The sequence below is a fragment of the Erythrolamprus reginae genome, chromosome 5, assembly GCF_031021105.1.
Source record: "Erythrolamprus reginae isolate rEryReg1 chromosome 5, rEryReg1.hap1, whole genome shotgun sequence".
Lineage (NCBI taxonomy): Eukaryota > Metazoa > Chordata > Lepidosauria > Squamata > Dipsadidae > Erythrolamprus > Erythrolamprus reginae.
In genome coordinates, this window is record NC_091954.1 from 66,761,173 (window position 1) to 66,773,714 (window position 12,542).

Genomic DNA, 12,542 nt, shown 5'->3' on the forward strand with positions numbered 1-12,542 from the left:
TGCATACAATTAGCCGTACAATTCCTGCATACAATTAGGCAGGAACCCCCTACTGGATGTCAGTGCTACCTGCCAAGGAAAATCCAGAAAGAGAATTTTGTCCATGAATCCAGATGGACAATCCCCAGAAAATTTGGTGACAAAGCAATACTTTGTCCTTGACTTACCACCATAATTGAACTCAATTTTTTTTGTTGCTAAGCGAGACAGTTGTTAAATGAGTTTTGCCCCATTTTATTACCTTTCTTGCCACAGTTGTTAATTATTAAGTTAGTAATATGCTTGTTAAACGAATCTGGCTTCCCCAGAAGGTTGCAAAAGGTGATCACATGACTCTGAGAAAGCGCAATTGTCATAAATGGGAGTCAGTTGCCAAGCCATCTGTAGTTTGATCACATCACCATCAGGATGCCACAACAGCCGTAAGTGTGAAAAACAATCATAAATAACGTTTTTTCGGTGCCACTGTAAACTTCAAATGGTCCCTAAACGAACCGTTACAAGTCAGAACTACCTGTAGGGCAGGGATCTAAAGAGGCTAATAAAATGCCCTCTCCTCTTTTACAGGATGGTAGGGAGAATATTCAAGATAGCGGCACAATTGGAAGAATAAGGACAAAAAACTGAGAGGGAAGGAGGCTCTGTCGCTGGTTGGCTTTGCGGGAGGCCCAGCAAGAAAAAATCAGTGCCATCAAAATAAGAAGCCAGGGCCACATTTTTCAGGCCAGAGGTAAGCTAAGTGTATGGAATGGCATCACATATTTGGCGGTCTGTTTTGGAGGAATTGAGATGAATTTTTGGAGGTTGCAGGGCCACAGAAACAGAATTCAAGGGGCAAACACTGTTCATTTCTGATCTGCGAAGGACAAAGGACACAGTGGAGCATAGAGCAGATGTGATTGTTTTAATACCTTCTGGAAATATTCAGATTTTCCATGATAAACTATATTTGTCTCTTTTATTGTTTTATTAAACATACATTTATTATTATTATTATTATTATTATTATTATTATTATTATTATTAATTAGATTTGTATGCCGCCCCTCTCCGAAGACTCGGGGCAGCTCACAACAGTAATAGAAACAATATAACAGTGAAACAAATCTAATATTAAAATAAAACATATCTAAAACCCCAGCAATTTAAAACATACAACACATACATACCAAACATAAAATATAGAAGCCTGGGGGAGGATGTCTCAGTTCCCCCATGCCTGGTGATAAAGGTGGGTCTTGAGTAATTTGCGAAAGACAAGGAGGGTGGGGGCCGTTCTAATCTCTGGGGGGGGGGTTTGATTCCAGAGGGCTGGGGCCGCAACAGAGAAGGCTCCTCCCCTGGGGCCCATCAAACGACATTGATAGTTAAGTGAACATCAGGAGGATTGGAGGCAGCCACAGAGCAGTTCTCTGCTCTTATTTTAAAAGCACATTGTAGTCAAAGATGGGTCAGCTTAGCAAGAACATGGTTTTCTTAACATTTTCTTCAAAAATATCATTCTTTGGTACCAGAACATGGTGCCTGGCGATTATAAACAAATGTTTATTTACTAGATAGCACCAAGTAACAATAGACAAAATAAACATTTTAAATTCATGTGAACACATGGTTTAGATTTTTTTTCCTAGCGAATAGTCCATGGTTTCTGATTTAAAATAATATAGCTGTGACAAAATTGCCTTTGCCCTGCACAATTAGGGTTCCAGGATAACCTAATATCTTGTAATAGGATGCATTACGTTACATGCATTACACCATTTTCATGGGAAACACTGAATCATTTCGTCATCCATCTGCCCTTCTATTTCTAATTTCATTTAATTGCATCATAAGTTTGCCCGGATGATTCTGACTCGTGGATTTTGGAGCTCTGATAAAAAAGAAAGTACCGCAAGTGCAAACTCCACCATTACCTTCTATAAATTCAGGAACCTACCTCTGTGACTAGAGATACCGCTTCAACAATTCATACATGATAAACAAAAAAGCTTCATAAAAATAGATCAGTGTTCACATCAAGTACAAATATCCATATTGTTGTGGTTAGCTCTGGTCCTGCTCCTGCCCCAAGGACTGTGGATGTGGGGGAGACATCCACATGCTGCAGGCCTGTTTTGCCCCCAGTGGAATCTGATGATGAAGGCTCCTCTGACCAAGAAGACATGAGTGACAGGGAGGATGTGAGTGTGGCAGATAGCTCAGAAGGAGATCAATTATCTAGCTCCTCCTTGGATTCAGAACAAGAGTTAATGATACAGCCACGCATGAGGAGAACGATGCATAGGCAACAATGAAAATATTATTATCAAAGAAAATGAGGCCACCTGTGGTTGGGTGGGGCTGTGGTAATTAGTGAGGCTGCTATAAATAGCAGCCTGTGGGTTTGGCCATTGTGGAGGATTATCTGATCATTGTGTTTCATGACTGCTTTACTGACTTTGACCTTTTGCGTGCTGATTTTTCCCTGCTTTGAAACTAAACCAGAGCAAAGTGTGTTTCACTTTGTGGAAGAAGAAGGACTGTGAATTGCCTCACAGCTGCAAGCTAAGTATCACAGAACTGATAAGGGACTTGTACAAATTACCAGTTTGTTTGGAGACCAGTGCTCTTTGCTATACCAAAAGAAGGCTTAGTTTATGTGAATTTTCATTATAAAGAACATTGTTTTGACTTCTCAAACGTGTGTGTGTCTGAAATTTGTACCTGTGAATTTTTGGGAGGAGTGTACCAGAGAGCCCGACAGAACACATATGAGGCAGAATGTGAAGATTATGTGATTTCTGACAAGCATACAGGAAGACTGAGAAGAATTTGTGAAGAGAACAAAAAAACAAGAGAAAAATCTAGAGATAGGAAGAGGACCCATCATAGTTAGAGAAGCAGAAGGCCCCAGAGTGTAATACATATGTTGACCAATATACCCAAAACAGTACTTTGTGCATTTCAAAATTTCAGTCTGAGTTCCACACAAATACATTCACTAACTGAATCTCAGAGAAATTGAGGGTCTGGCTGTACAGTGGTACCTCTATTAATTCGTTCCGTGACCAGGTTCTTAAGTAGAAAAGTTTGTAAGTAGAAGCAATTTTTCCCATAGGAATCAATGTAAAAGCAAATAATGCGTGCAAACCCATTAGGAAAGAAAGAAAAGCACGGAATTTGAGTGGGATGAGGAGGAAGAAGAAGAAGAGGAGGAGGAGGACAGTTACTGCTGAAGGAAGAAGGTGAGGTGAGGGGAATCAAAATAATCTAAAACTTTAAGGCTTAAAAAAAAGAGGGACTCTGAGGGGGCGAGGAAAAGCATGTGCCTCCCATACACCCAGCGTGAGGCTGCCTCCCATACACTGTGCCAGAGAGAGAAACCCAGGGGGAATGGCAGGAAACTGGCCGGGCCTTTGTGCCGCTCTCAAATTTCCTGGGAAATTTTTCCAGACTCGGGTTCTTAAGTAGAAAACGGTTCTTAAGAAGAGGCAAAAAAATCTTAAACACCCGGTTCTTATCTAGAAAAGTTCTTAAGTAGAGGCGTTCTTGGGTAGAGGTACCACTGTATTCATAGTACACTGAACCATCACCATTAAACCATATTTTAGCTTAGTATTTTGTGCAAACACAATGTATGCACAATCCCCAGGTTACTAGTGTTCCCTTAGCGAACGTTCGAAGTTACGCGATATCAGGGGTGGGATTCTACCAGTCTGGGCAAACCAGATGCTCCGATGATCAGCTGGGACCAGCCAGTTCACTGTGACAATCAGGTGGGCCTGCCCACCCCTATGCTTTACTGACCTATATCTTCTCAGCTGATTTCTTGTGGCAGAGCAGATTGCCGTGCCTCAGCTGTGTTTCTCCCCAGCAGTCATGAGGAAGATAACATTTTTGTAAAACTGCATACGTGCAAAGTGTGTGATAACCAAACTGGTTGCTTAACTGGCAGGACCCCACCACTGCGTGATATGCTTCCCCTAGCACAGTGTTTCCCAACCGTGGCAACTTGAAGATATCTGGACTTCAACTCCCAGAATTCCCCAGCCAGCATTCGAGTTGAAGTCCAAATATCTTTGAGTTACCAAGGTTGGGAAACACTGCCCTAGCATATACAAACAACTCCCAAAACTACAAGTGTTACAGCACTACAGCAGTTTTTCACCCTTACAAACAACCACAGAGGCTTTGCAACATGCCCTACCGATACCTCCCGTGCATTGGCTTTCATAGGCTTGTGGATACTTACCTTGCGAAGATCTAGAGATCCTTTGCTTCCTTGGATTGTTTTGGTACTCCAGGCCTTCTGTTCTGTATGGAGAACTAGGCAAGCAGGAACTGAGGCAAATCAAGTTGTGAGGGAATCTTTATTTCTAACAGCAAAGAACAAGTCGACTCTGAACAGCAATAACAATATGTGCCATCTGACAGTTACTTATAAAGAAGCCCTCAGGCGGGCAGACCAATGGCAGAACTGAGACATCTCCTCCGGACCTATTCAATTCAATTTATGTATGGTATGCTTGTATGTATGTTTACTTAAATAATGGGTTTTTTAATATTTTAAATTGTAAATTATTAGATTTGTTATGAACTGTTTTATTGTGTTGTGAGCCGCCACGAGTCTACGGAAAGGGGTGGGATACAAATCTAATAAATAAATAATAAATAAATAAATTCTCCCACTGCCTGGCTGTACGCGTCTTAACCAGTAAGGGTGCCGTATGGTCGGCAAGTCTCACAGACGTTGTCGTAACACCCCTCTCCTCCCAGATGGCACATGCATAATCAGAGAAGATACGTGGGCCGCCTGAGTGTCTCAGTTCTGGGTGGCAGCCGAATAAACCGGTGAAGAATCCTCCAGAATTCCTGGCGACTCTGCAGCCAATCCAGGTGGAGGCCTATTCAGCAGTGGAGGGCCAGACCAGGGGTGGGCTCTTATTTTCTTTGCTCCTTGAGGCTTTGCGCAGGCAGGTGCAAATGTGCAGTGCTGAAAAAAAAACAGCTTCTGCACATGGACAGAGGCAAAAAGCACTTTTAAATAATTTTTTTTAAAAAAAAAAATTTTTTTTTATTATAATACAAAGATTAAAAAGAGCAGGCATATGGTGTTGTACATATTGTATCATTCCGCAATATAATTATTATTTGTATAGTTGTACTTAGATTCTAAAATATATTATACAGAGCTGCCCCTAATTCTCCCTCCCTCCACGTTGAACTGTTAGCCACACAGTTCTTTTTATATATATATATATCAATATACAGCTTATGGCATCAGCGGTTATCAAACGTTTGTTCTATCATTCAATTAATCTAAAGTCAGATTGATTTAATCTTAATTTTGCGTCTCGGATTGATTTTAGGAACATCTAATTTATTTACTACCATTATTTTTTCTTGTCTCGACCCAGTCATAAAATTTCTTCCAAATTTCATAGTATTTTGATTCTTCTTTATTTTTAAGTTAATCTGTCCATTTCTGGACAGTCGGATATTTTTTTTATCATTTCTCTTTCTGATGGTGTTTCTTCTTTTTTTCAATTTTGCGCTATTGTAATTCTAATTGTAGTAATCATGAGTTGTATTAAACAATAGTAGTCTTTCTTAAGTTTTTTATTTATTATGCCTAGAAGAAAGGTCTCTGGTTTTAATATCAGTTTAATTATAGTAATTTCAAAGATCCACATTTTAACTTTTTTCCATATCTTTTTTATTTGGAGGCATGTCCACCATAGATGAAAAAAGGTCCCATTTTTATTTTTACACCTCCAATAATTTGGTTTCAAATTGTTGGAAGTGTAAAATAAATATATCACTTGAAACAATATTTTGTTTTAATAGATTTGCTGTAAATTTGTTTTATCTCGCTAAAACGTCAAGCCAAAAGTTGAAATGCAATAGGTAACTTAAAAAAGGTGTGTTGCAGATGAAAAGCAAATGGTTGCTGTGTGAACGTGGAATACAAAAGACTTGTATTGAGATGGTTTGTGCAAACGGAAGAATGAATGACTGAAGATCAAATCATAAAACATATACCAGGTAGTCCTCAATTTACAATAGAACCCAACATTTCCAATGCTGAACAAGGCAGTTGTTAAGTAAACCTTGCCCCATATTACGACCTTCCTTGCCAGATCCTTATTAAGTGAATCACTGCATTAATAACATGATTGTTAAATGAATCTGGCTTCCCCATTGGCCTTGATCACATGACCTTGGGGCACTGCCACCGTCATGAGTGAGTCATGAGTCAGTTGGCAAGAATCTGAATTCTGATCATGTGACAATGGGAATGCAGCTGTAAGTGTGAACAATACAGTGTTGCCTCAATTTTCGTGGGTTCGAACTTTGTGAATAGCCTATACCACAGTATTTCAAAAAATATTACCGGTAATTAAAAAATACTTTGCGGGTTTTTTTCTATACCACGGTTTTTCCTGCCCGATGACATCATACGTCATCGCCAAACTAATAATTTTTGCAAATAAATAACAAAAAAATAATAATTTTAATAATAATGTTTATAAATAATTATGTTTATAAATATCAGAATCACTAAGTGTCTTATTCAATGGTGAGTACCAGTAATAATGGTGAGTAAATGGTTGTTAAGGGAATGGGAAATGGTAATTTAGGGGTTTAAAGTGTTAAGGGATGGCTTGTGATACTGTCCATAGCCAAAAATGGTGTATTTACTTCCGCATCTCTACTTCGCGGAAATTTGACTTTCGCGGGTGGTCTCGGAACGCATCCCCCACGAAAACTGAGGGAACACTGTAGTCCTAAATTGCTTTTTTTCAGTACCATTGTAATATCAAACTATTGTAAGTCAATGTACATGACAATGTACAAATTACCTGTACATGAAGGGTGAATAGATTTGAGAAGCAGGGAAAGACTAAGGAAGTCATGGTTGGATGGACTAATGAGATCCTAAAAGATAAGTGAGTTTAAGGAACAAGATATGGATCAATGGATCTAGTAAAGCAGGGATAAGTTTGCAAAGATAAATATGAATTGCATCAGAATAAATTAAGTTAGGCCATGTTTCCTTTGATATTTTATTTTTATTATCTCTATTTTTTATTTCTATTTCTAACTCTTTTATGTTTTACATAACAATGTTTATCCAGAAAGGGAAGGGTACAAACATTTGGTATGCATTATAAAGATCTTTTCATGCCATGCATTCCAAGTTTCTTAAATAATGTTTGGATCTTGTTCATTATATTTCTAGGCAGTGGCAAATCAGCTCTACCGTGTTACTGAGAAAAGTATACAAGCACGTCCATCATCAGGATCTATTTTCTTTCCCTTTTTTTTTAGATTTTGACATTTGTTATTATTTAGTGGTACAGTAATACCTCGTCTTACAAACCTAATTGGTTCCCAGGGGAGGTTCGTAAGGCGAAAAGTTCATAAGGCGAAACATTGTTTCCCATAGGAAACAATGCAAAATGAATTAATCCGTGCAACAACAAAAAACGGAAAAAACCACCACCGCCCGGCTGTTTCAATTGAAACAGCTGGGCGCTTCTCAGCATTCTCCCAATGCCGAACCCGGAAGTTCGGCAAAAGTTCGAGTTCGGGAGGCCGCCGAGAAGCCCCGCTGCCCGGCTATCGCTTTTTGAAACAGCCGGGGGACTTCCCAGCGTCCTCCTGAACCCGAACGCCAAACCCGAACTTCCAGGTTCGGCGTTTGGGAGGCTGAACTTCTGGGTTTGGCGTTCGGGAGGGGCTTCTCGGCGGCCTCCCGAACGCTGAACCCAGAAGTTCGGGTTTGGCGTTCGGGTTCAGGAGGACGCTGAGAAGCCCCCCGGCTGTTTCAAAAGACGACAGCCGGGCGGCGGGGCTTCTCGGCAGCTTCCCGAACCCGAACTTTTGCCGAATGTCCGGGTTTGGTGTTCGGGACGCCGCTGAGAAGCCCTGCCGCCCAGCTGTCGTCTTTTGAAACAGCCGGGGGGCTTCTCGGCGGCCTCCTGAACGCCGAACCCGGAAGTTCAGGTTTGGCGTTCGGGTTCAGGAGGACGCTGGGAAGCCCCCCGGCTGTTTCAAAAAGCGACAGCCGGGCGGCGGGGGTGGGTTCGTAAGACGGAAAACGTTCGTAAGAAGAGGCAAAAAATATCCAAACCCCGGGTTCGAATCTCAGGTTGTTTGTATGGCGAGGGATTCTTATCATGAGGTACCATTGTATTTCTTCTTGTACATATTTATTTCAATCTTATTCCATTGTGATAGATCTTCTGTGCAATGTCACGCTTGAAGCTTTTCAATGGAGCTCTGACTCAGAGTTATATTGGTTAACTCTGAAGGTGACACAGGGTGAATAGGTGGTGCTAAAGTCAGGTTTCCTCTGTGATTTACCAAAGGACAGGTGATTTTTCTTTTTGTCAATTTTTTAAAATAAGTTTTCATAATTCACAGATATACAAGTCAGAAATTTGAAATAAAAAGCATGGACATTGCATTTTTTTAAAAAAATATGAGAAATGTATAATTTGACTAAACATGTTAATGCATTTACCATATTTTTCAAAGTATAAGACGCACTGGAATATAAGACTCACCTTAGTTTTGGGGGAGGAAAATAGGGAAAAAATCTACCTACTAGGTATTCATATGGCTAGCGTCCTTAGTATGTTCAGCTTCAACACATTACTTTATCCCCTGGTTAGGGCTGAAAAAACCTTTTTCAGAGAGTAGGAATGAAAATAAGCCTGCAAAGACTTAGGGCAGAAAAAAAATTCTTTGGAGGGATTAGAAAGCTGAGAAGATCATTAGCATCTAGTTAGGGCTGCGGGAAAAAGCTTTGAAAAAGCCACATTCAGAGTATAAGACGTGCCCAAATTTTCAGCCTCTTTTAAGGAGGGAAAAGTCTTATACTCCGAAAAATACGGTATTTTTAATTTGAACAAAAACGAAAGTTGCATTACTGCACCTCTCCTTTGTTGTGCTATCTAACCCAGAACAAATTGTTTTATTTAATCTCTTTTCCTGTGAGAGGAACTAGACCATCCTGTTCCACAGCATTGAGAGGGTCCTGCATCACCCATTTCCAGACGCTAAACTGGTAGAGTCTGGAGAACGAAGCACTTGTGACAGAAACATCCTTGTTCCCTCTGCTAAGAGGGCCTTGTGGCAGAGGGAAGCAGTTGCCCGAGACTGAACTCCTTTCGTCCTTTGAGAAGGGCATGCTCTTTGAAATCAGCTCATGCCTCTGGGAAAAAAAAAATCAGTTTGCAAAACAAAACAAAATTCAAATAATGAAATTTAGCAAAGGTTGCTGAAGAAAGAATACAGCTTTGCTTTCATACAGTAGTTTGCTCTCTGCCCTCGAAACATGCTTTACTGAAACTACAGTAACCTATTTGATTTGCTTTTTCTTAATGAGAAAAATAATAATAATAATAATAATAATAATAATAATAATAATAATAAATGTATTGTCATTGTCAAAACAACGAATTGACATTGGCAGCGAAAGTCGTGTGACACCCAGAGACCAGTCCCACCATACATAAAATTAGAATAGGTAAATTTAAAAATAGAATAAAAAATAGAATAAAAAAATAGAATAAAATGTCCCACCCACTACAAATTCCCCACCCTAAACCACTCAACCATCTACATGACAAACCAAGTAATATTGTCCAACAGTTCACTGATGCTGACCCTTTAGTTCGTTGTTAAGTGCGAGTACAGTGTTCCTCGATTTTCGCTGGTTCGAACTTCACGGGAAGTCTATACCACGGTTTTTCAAAAATATTAATTAAAAAATACTTTGCGAGTTTTTTCCCTATACCACAATTTTTCCCGCCCGATGACGTTATATGTCATCGCCAAACTTTCGTCTGCCTTTAATGAATATTTTTTGTAATAAACTTTAATAAATAAACATGGTGAGTAATAATCTAAATGGTTGCTAAGGGAATGGGAAATTGCAGTTTAGGGGTTTAAATGTTAAGGGATGGCTTGTGATACTGTCCATAGCCAAAAATGGTGTATTTACTTCCGCATTTCTACTTCGCGGAAATTCAACTTTTGCGGGCGGTCTCGGAACACAACCCCTGCAAAAATCGAGGGAACACTGTATAGCTCTGGGATAAAAACTATTCAGGAAACGTATGGTCCGAGTTCTAGTTGTTCTGTATCTTCTGCCAGAAGGCAACAGTTCAAAAAGATTGTAAGCAGGATGAGAAGAGTCTTTAAGAATGTTATGCACCTTCCTAGAGCAGCGAGATGTGAAGATGTCATTTATTTATTTATTTATTTGTTTGTTTGTTTGTTTGTTTATTTATTTATTTATTTATTTATTTATTTATTTATTTGTTTGTTTATTTGTTTATTTGTTTATTTGTTTATTTATTTATTTATTTATTTATTTAGATTTGTATGCCGCCCCTCTCCGCAGACTCGGGCAGGTAGCTGGAGCCCAATGATGTTCTGGGCAGTTTTAATAATTTAATAATTTAATAATTTAATAATTTAATAATTCTCTGTAGAGCTTTTTTGTTCGTTACAGAGCTGCTCCCATACCAAGCTAGAATGCCATATGTCAAGACACTCTCAATGGTGCTGCGATAGTAGGTCAACAGTAGATGCTGAGATAAAGGCAATAATTTCTGAAATGATTAATATTTAAATTTAAAATGGTAACATAGTAATAGAAACTTTTAGAGCTAAATTAGGTTTGTGTTTTTAAAGTTAGTTCTACTTTCATGAGAACAGCAAGAATTTCTAAACAATACCAATGATAAAGTGGGCCCTTTCTGAAGTATATCGCAGAAATGAGGCAAGCTGAGGCAATTGTGTGAAAAGGAAGACAGCCCAACTATCAGGTAGTAGATAGTGGGGATAGTAGTAGCAGCCTATCGAGAATCTCTGAAATCTCTTGAAGCTTGTACAAATACAAACGTGAGTTTTAATTTGCCTTCAAGGAGAAATAATTTTAAAAATTAATAGTTTTCAAGCTATTCTAATAATGTACCGAGCACTTTTTATAAATCCAAAATATTTTACTTTGGGGAACATTGTTTTAAAATGTTTTACAATGATCAACATGGATGCTTTGGCAATATGGGAACATATAAAGACCAGTTTTCTCTGTTGACAAAAGAGGTGGCAACGTCTGACGTGAAGAAACATTTGTTGGCTTAGTGATCCGAACCAGTAAATGCAAATATACAAAGCAAATAGCTCCTGCAATTGAAAAGAGTCACACTGATCAGCAAATTGCTTCTCCTCCACCAGGTTTTATCCCTTGCTTTAGTTTTGTGGAAGGTCAGGAACAAGGACAAAAGACACCCAGGCTTATAATAGAAAAGGCACCCAGGTTGATAACAGAAAACACAACACAAATTAAGGCCTTTTATGCAAACCATGAGTTAAAAATAATGTGTGTGTCCTATATTAACTTTATTTTATTTAATTTATATGCCGCTCAACTCCAGAAGGACTCTGAGGGGCTAAGAACAAGAAAAAGGCATTTAAAAAGGCAATTTAAAACCCCTTAGTATAATCAAACATATCTTTTGGGGCTGGATCTAGAAGATGTGTTGTTTGATCAACGGCCCAAGGCCTGCCAGCAGAGCCAGGTCTTTAAGGCTTTCCAGAAGGCCAGCAGGGTAGGGGGCAGTATGTATCTCTGGAGGCAGATGGTTCCAGAGAGCTGGTGCCACCACAGAGAAGGCCCTCCCCCTCGGCCCTGCCAACCGACATTGCTTAGCTGATGAGACTGGAGAAGGCCAACCCCGTGGGCCTTTATCGGCCACTGGGAGGTTTGCGGCAGAAAGTGGACCCTAAGCCATGTAAGGCTTTATAGGTGATAACCAACACCTTGAATTGCATCCAGATTGGAAAACAGTGTAGCTTGCGGAGAGTTGGTGTGATGTGGGTGTACCTAGGTGCACCCATAACAGCTTGCGCAGCTGCATTCTGGACTAATTGTAGTCTCCAAATGCTTTTCAAGGGTAGCCCCATGAAGAGCACGTTGCAGTAGTCTAACTGCGAGGTGATAAGGGCCTGAGTGACCATGAGAAGAGCCTCCTGCGTGCCAGGTAATCCCCCTCCTCCAAGAGTAAATCATGGACAAGGAGGGGCCTTGTTTACAATCGACCTGACATTTAGCAGCAGTAGCCTGAGATCAGGGCCCTGACATCCGTCACCAGCTATACGGGGTGAGCTCAAGGGACTTGAACAAGTATTCGCTCTTAAACAGTGAGTCCTAGTTCCCCCTGAGCGACTTACCCTCCCCCCCTGGCTCCCACCATATCTGTCTCTCCCAGTCATGACCATGATGCTCTGGCTCCCCCACCCTGATATTCCCTCCCCCACCGCGCTGCCCCCCTCTTCTCTGGCAGTCCATACATCTCACTCATACCAAGCCAGGGGTTGTAGTTGGGCTACCACCTGCTTCTGTTTACACACTCAGCAGGGGGGCTCCAACCCTCACCTATAAAGCCTTACATGGCTTAGGGTCAGACTGTCTTCGGTACCGCCTCCTACCAAATACCTCCCAGCAACTGATAAGATCCCACGGGACTGGTCTTCTCCGA

At 40.3% G+C, this 12,542-nt stretch overlaps 1 long non-coding RNA gene across 2 annotated transcripts in view; it reads left to right on the forward strand.

The window, feature by feature from the left end:
• The window catches only part of LOC139167865 (uncharacterized), a 26,171-nt gene continuing 13,629 nt past the window's right edge, over nt 1-12,542 (forward strand). The window contains exons 1-2 of one of the 2 annotated variants that reach the window (XR_011559201.1): nt 1-730; nt 2,488-2,682. This is a non-coding gene — a long non-coding RNA (uncharacterized lncRNA). Of the gene's footprint in view, nt 731-2,487; nt 2,683-12,542 lie in introns of those variants that run through there. The other variant, XR_011559202.1, reaches the window with a different exon arrangement.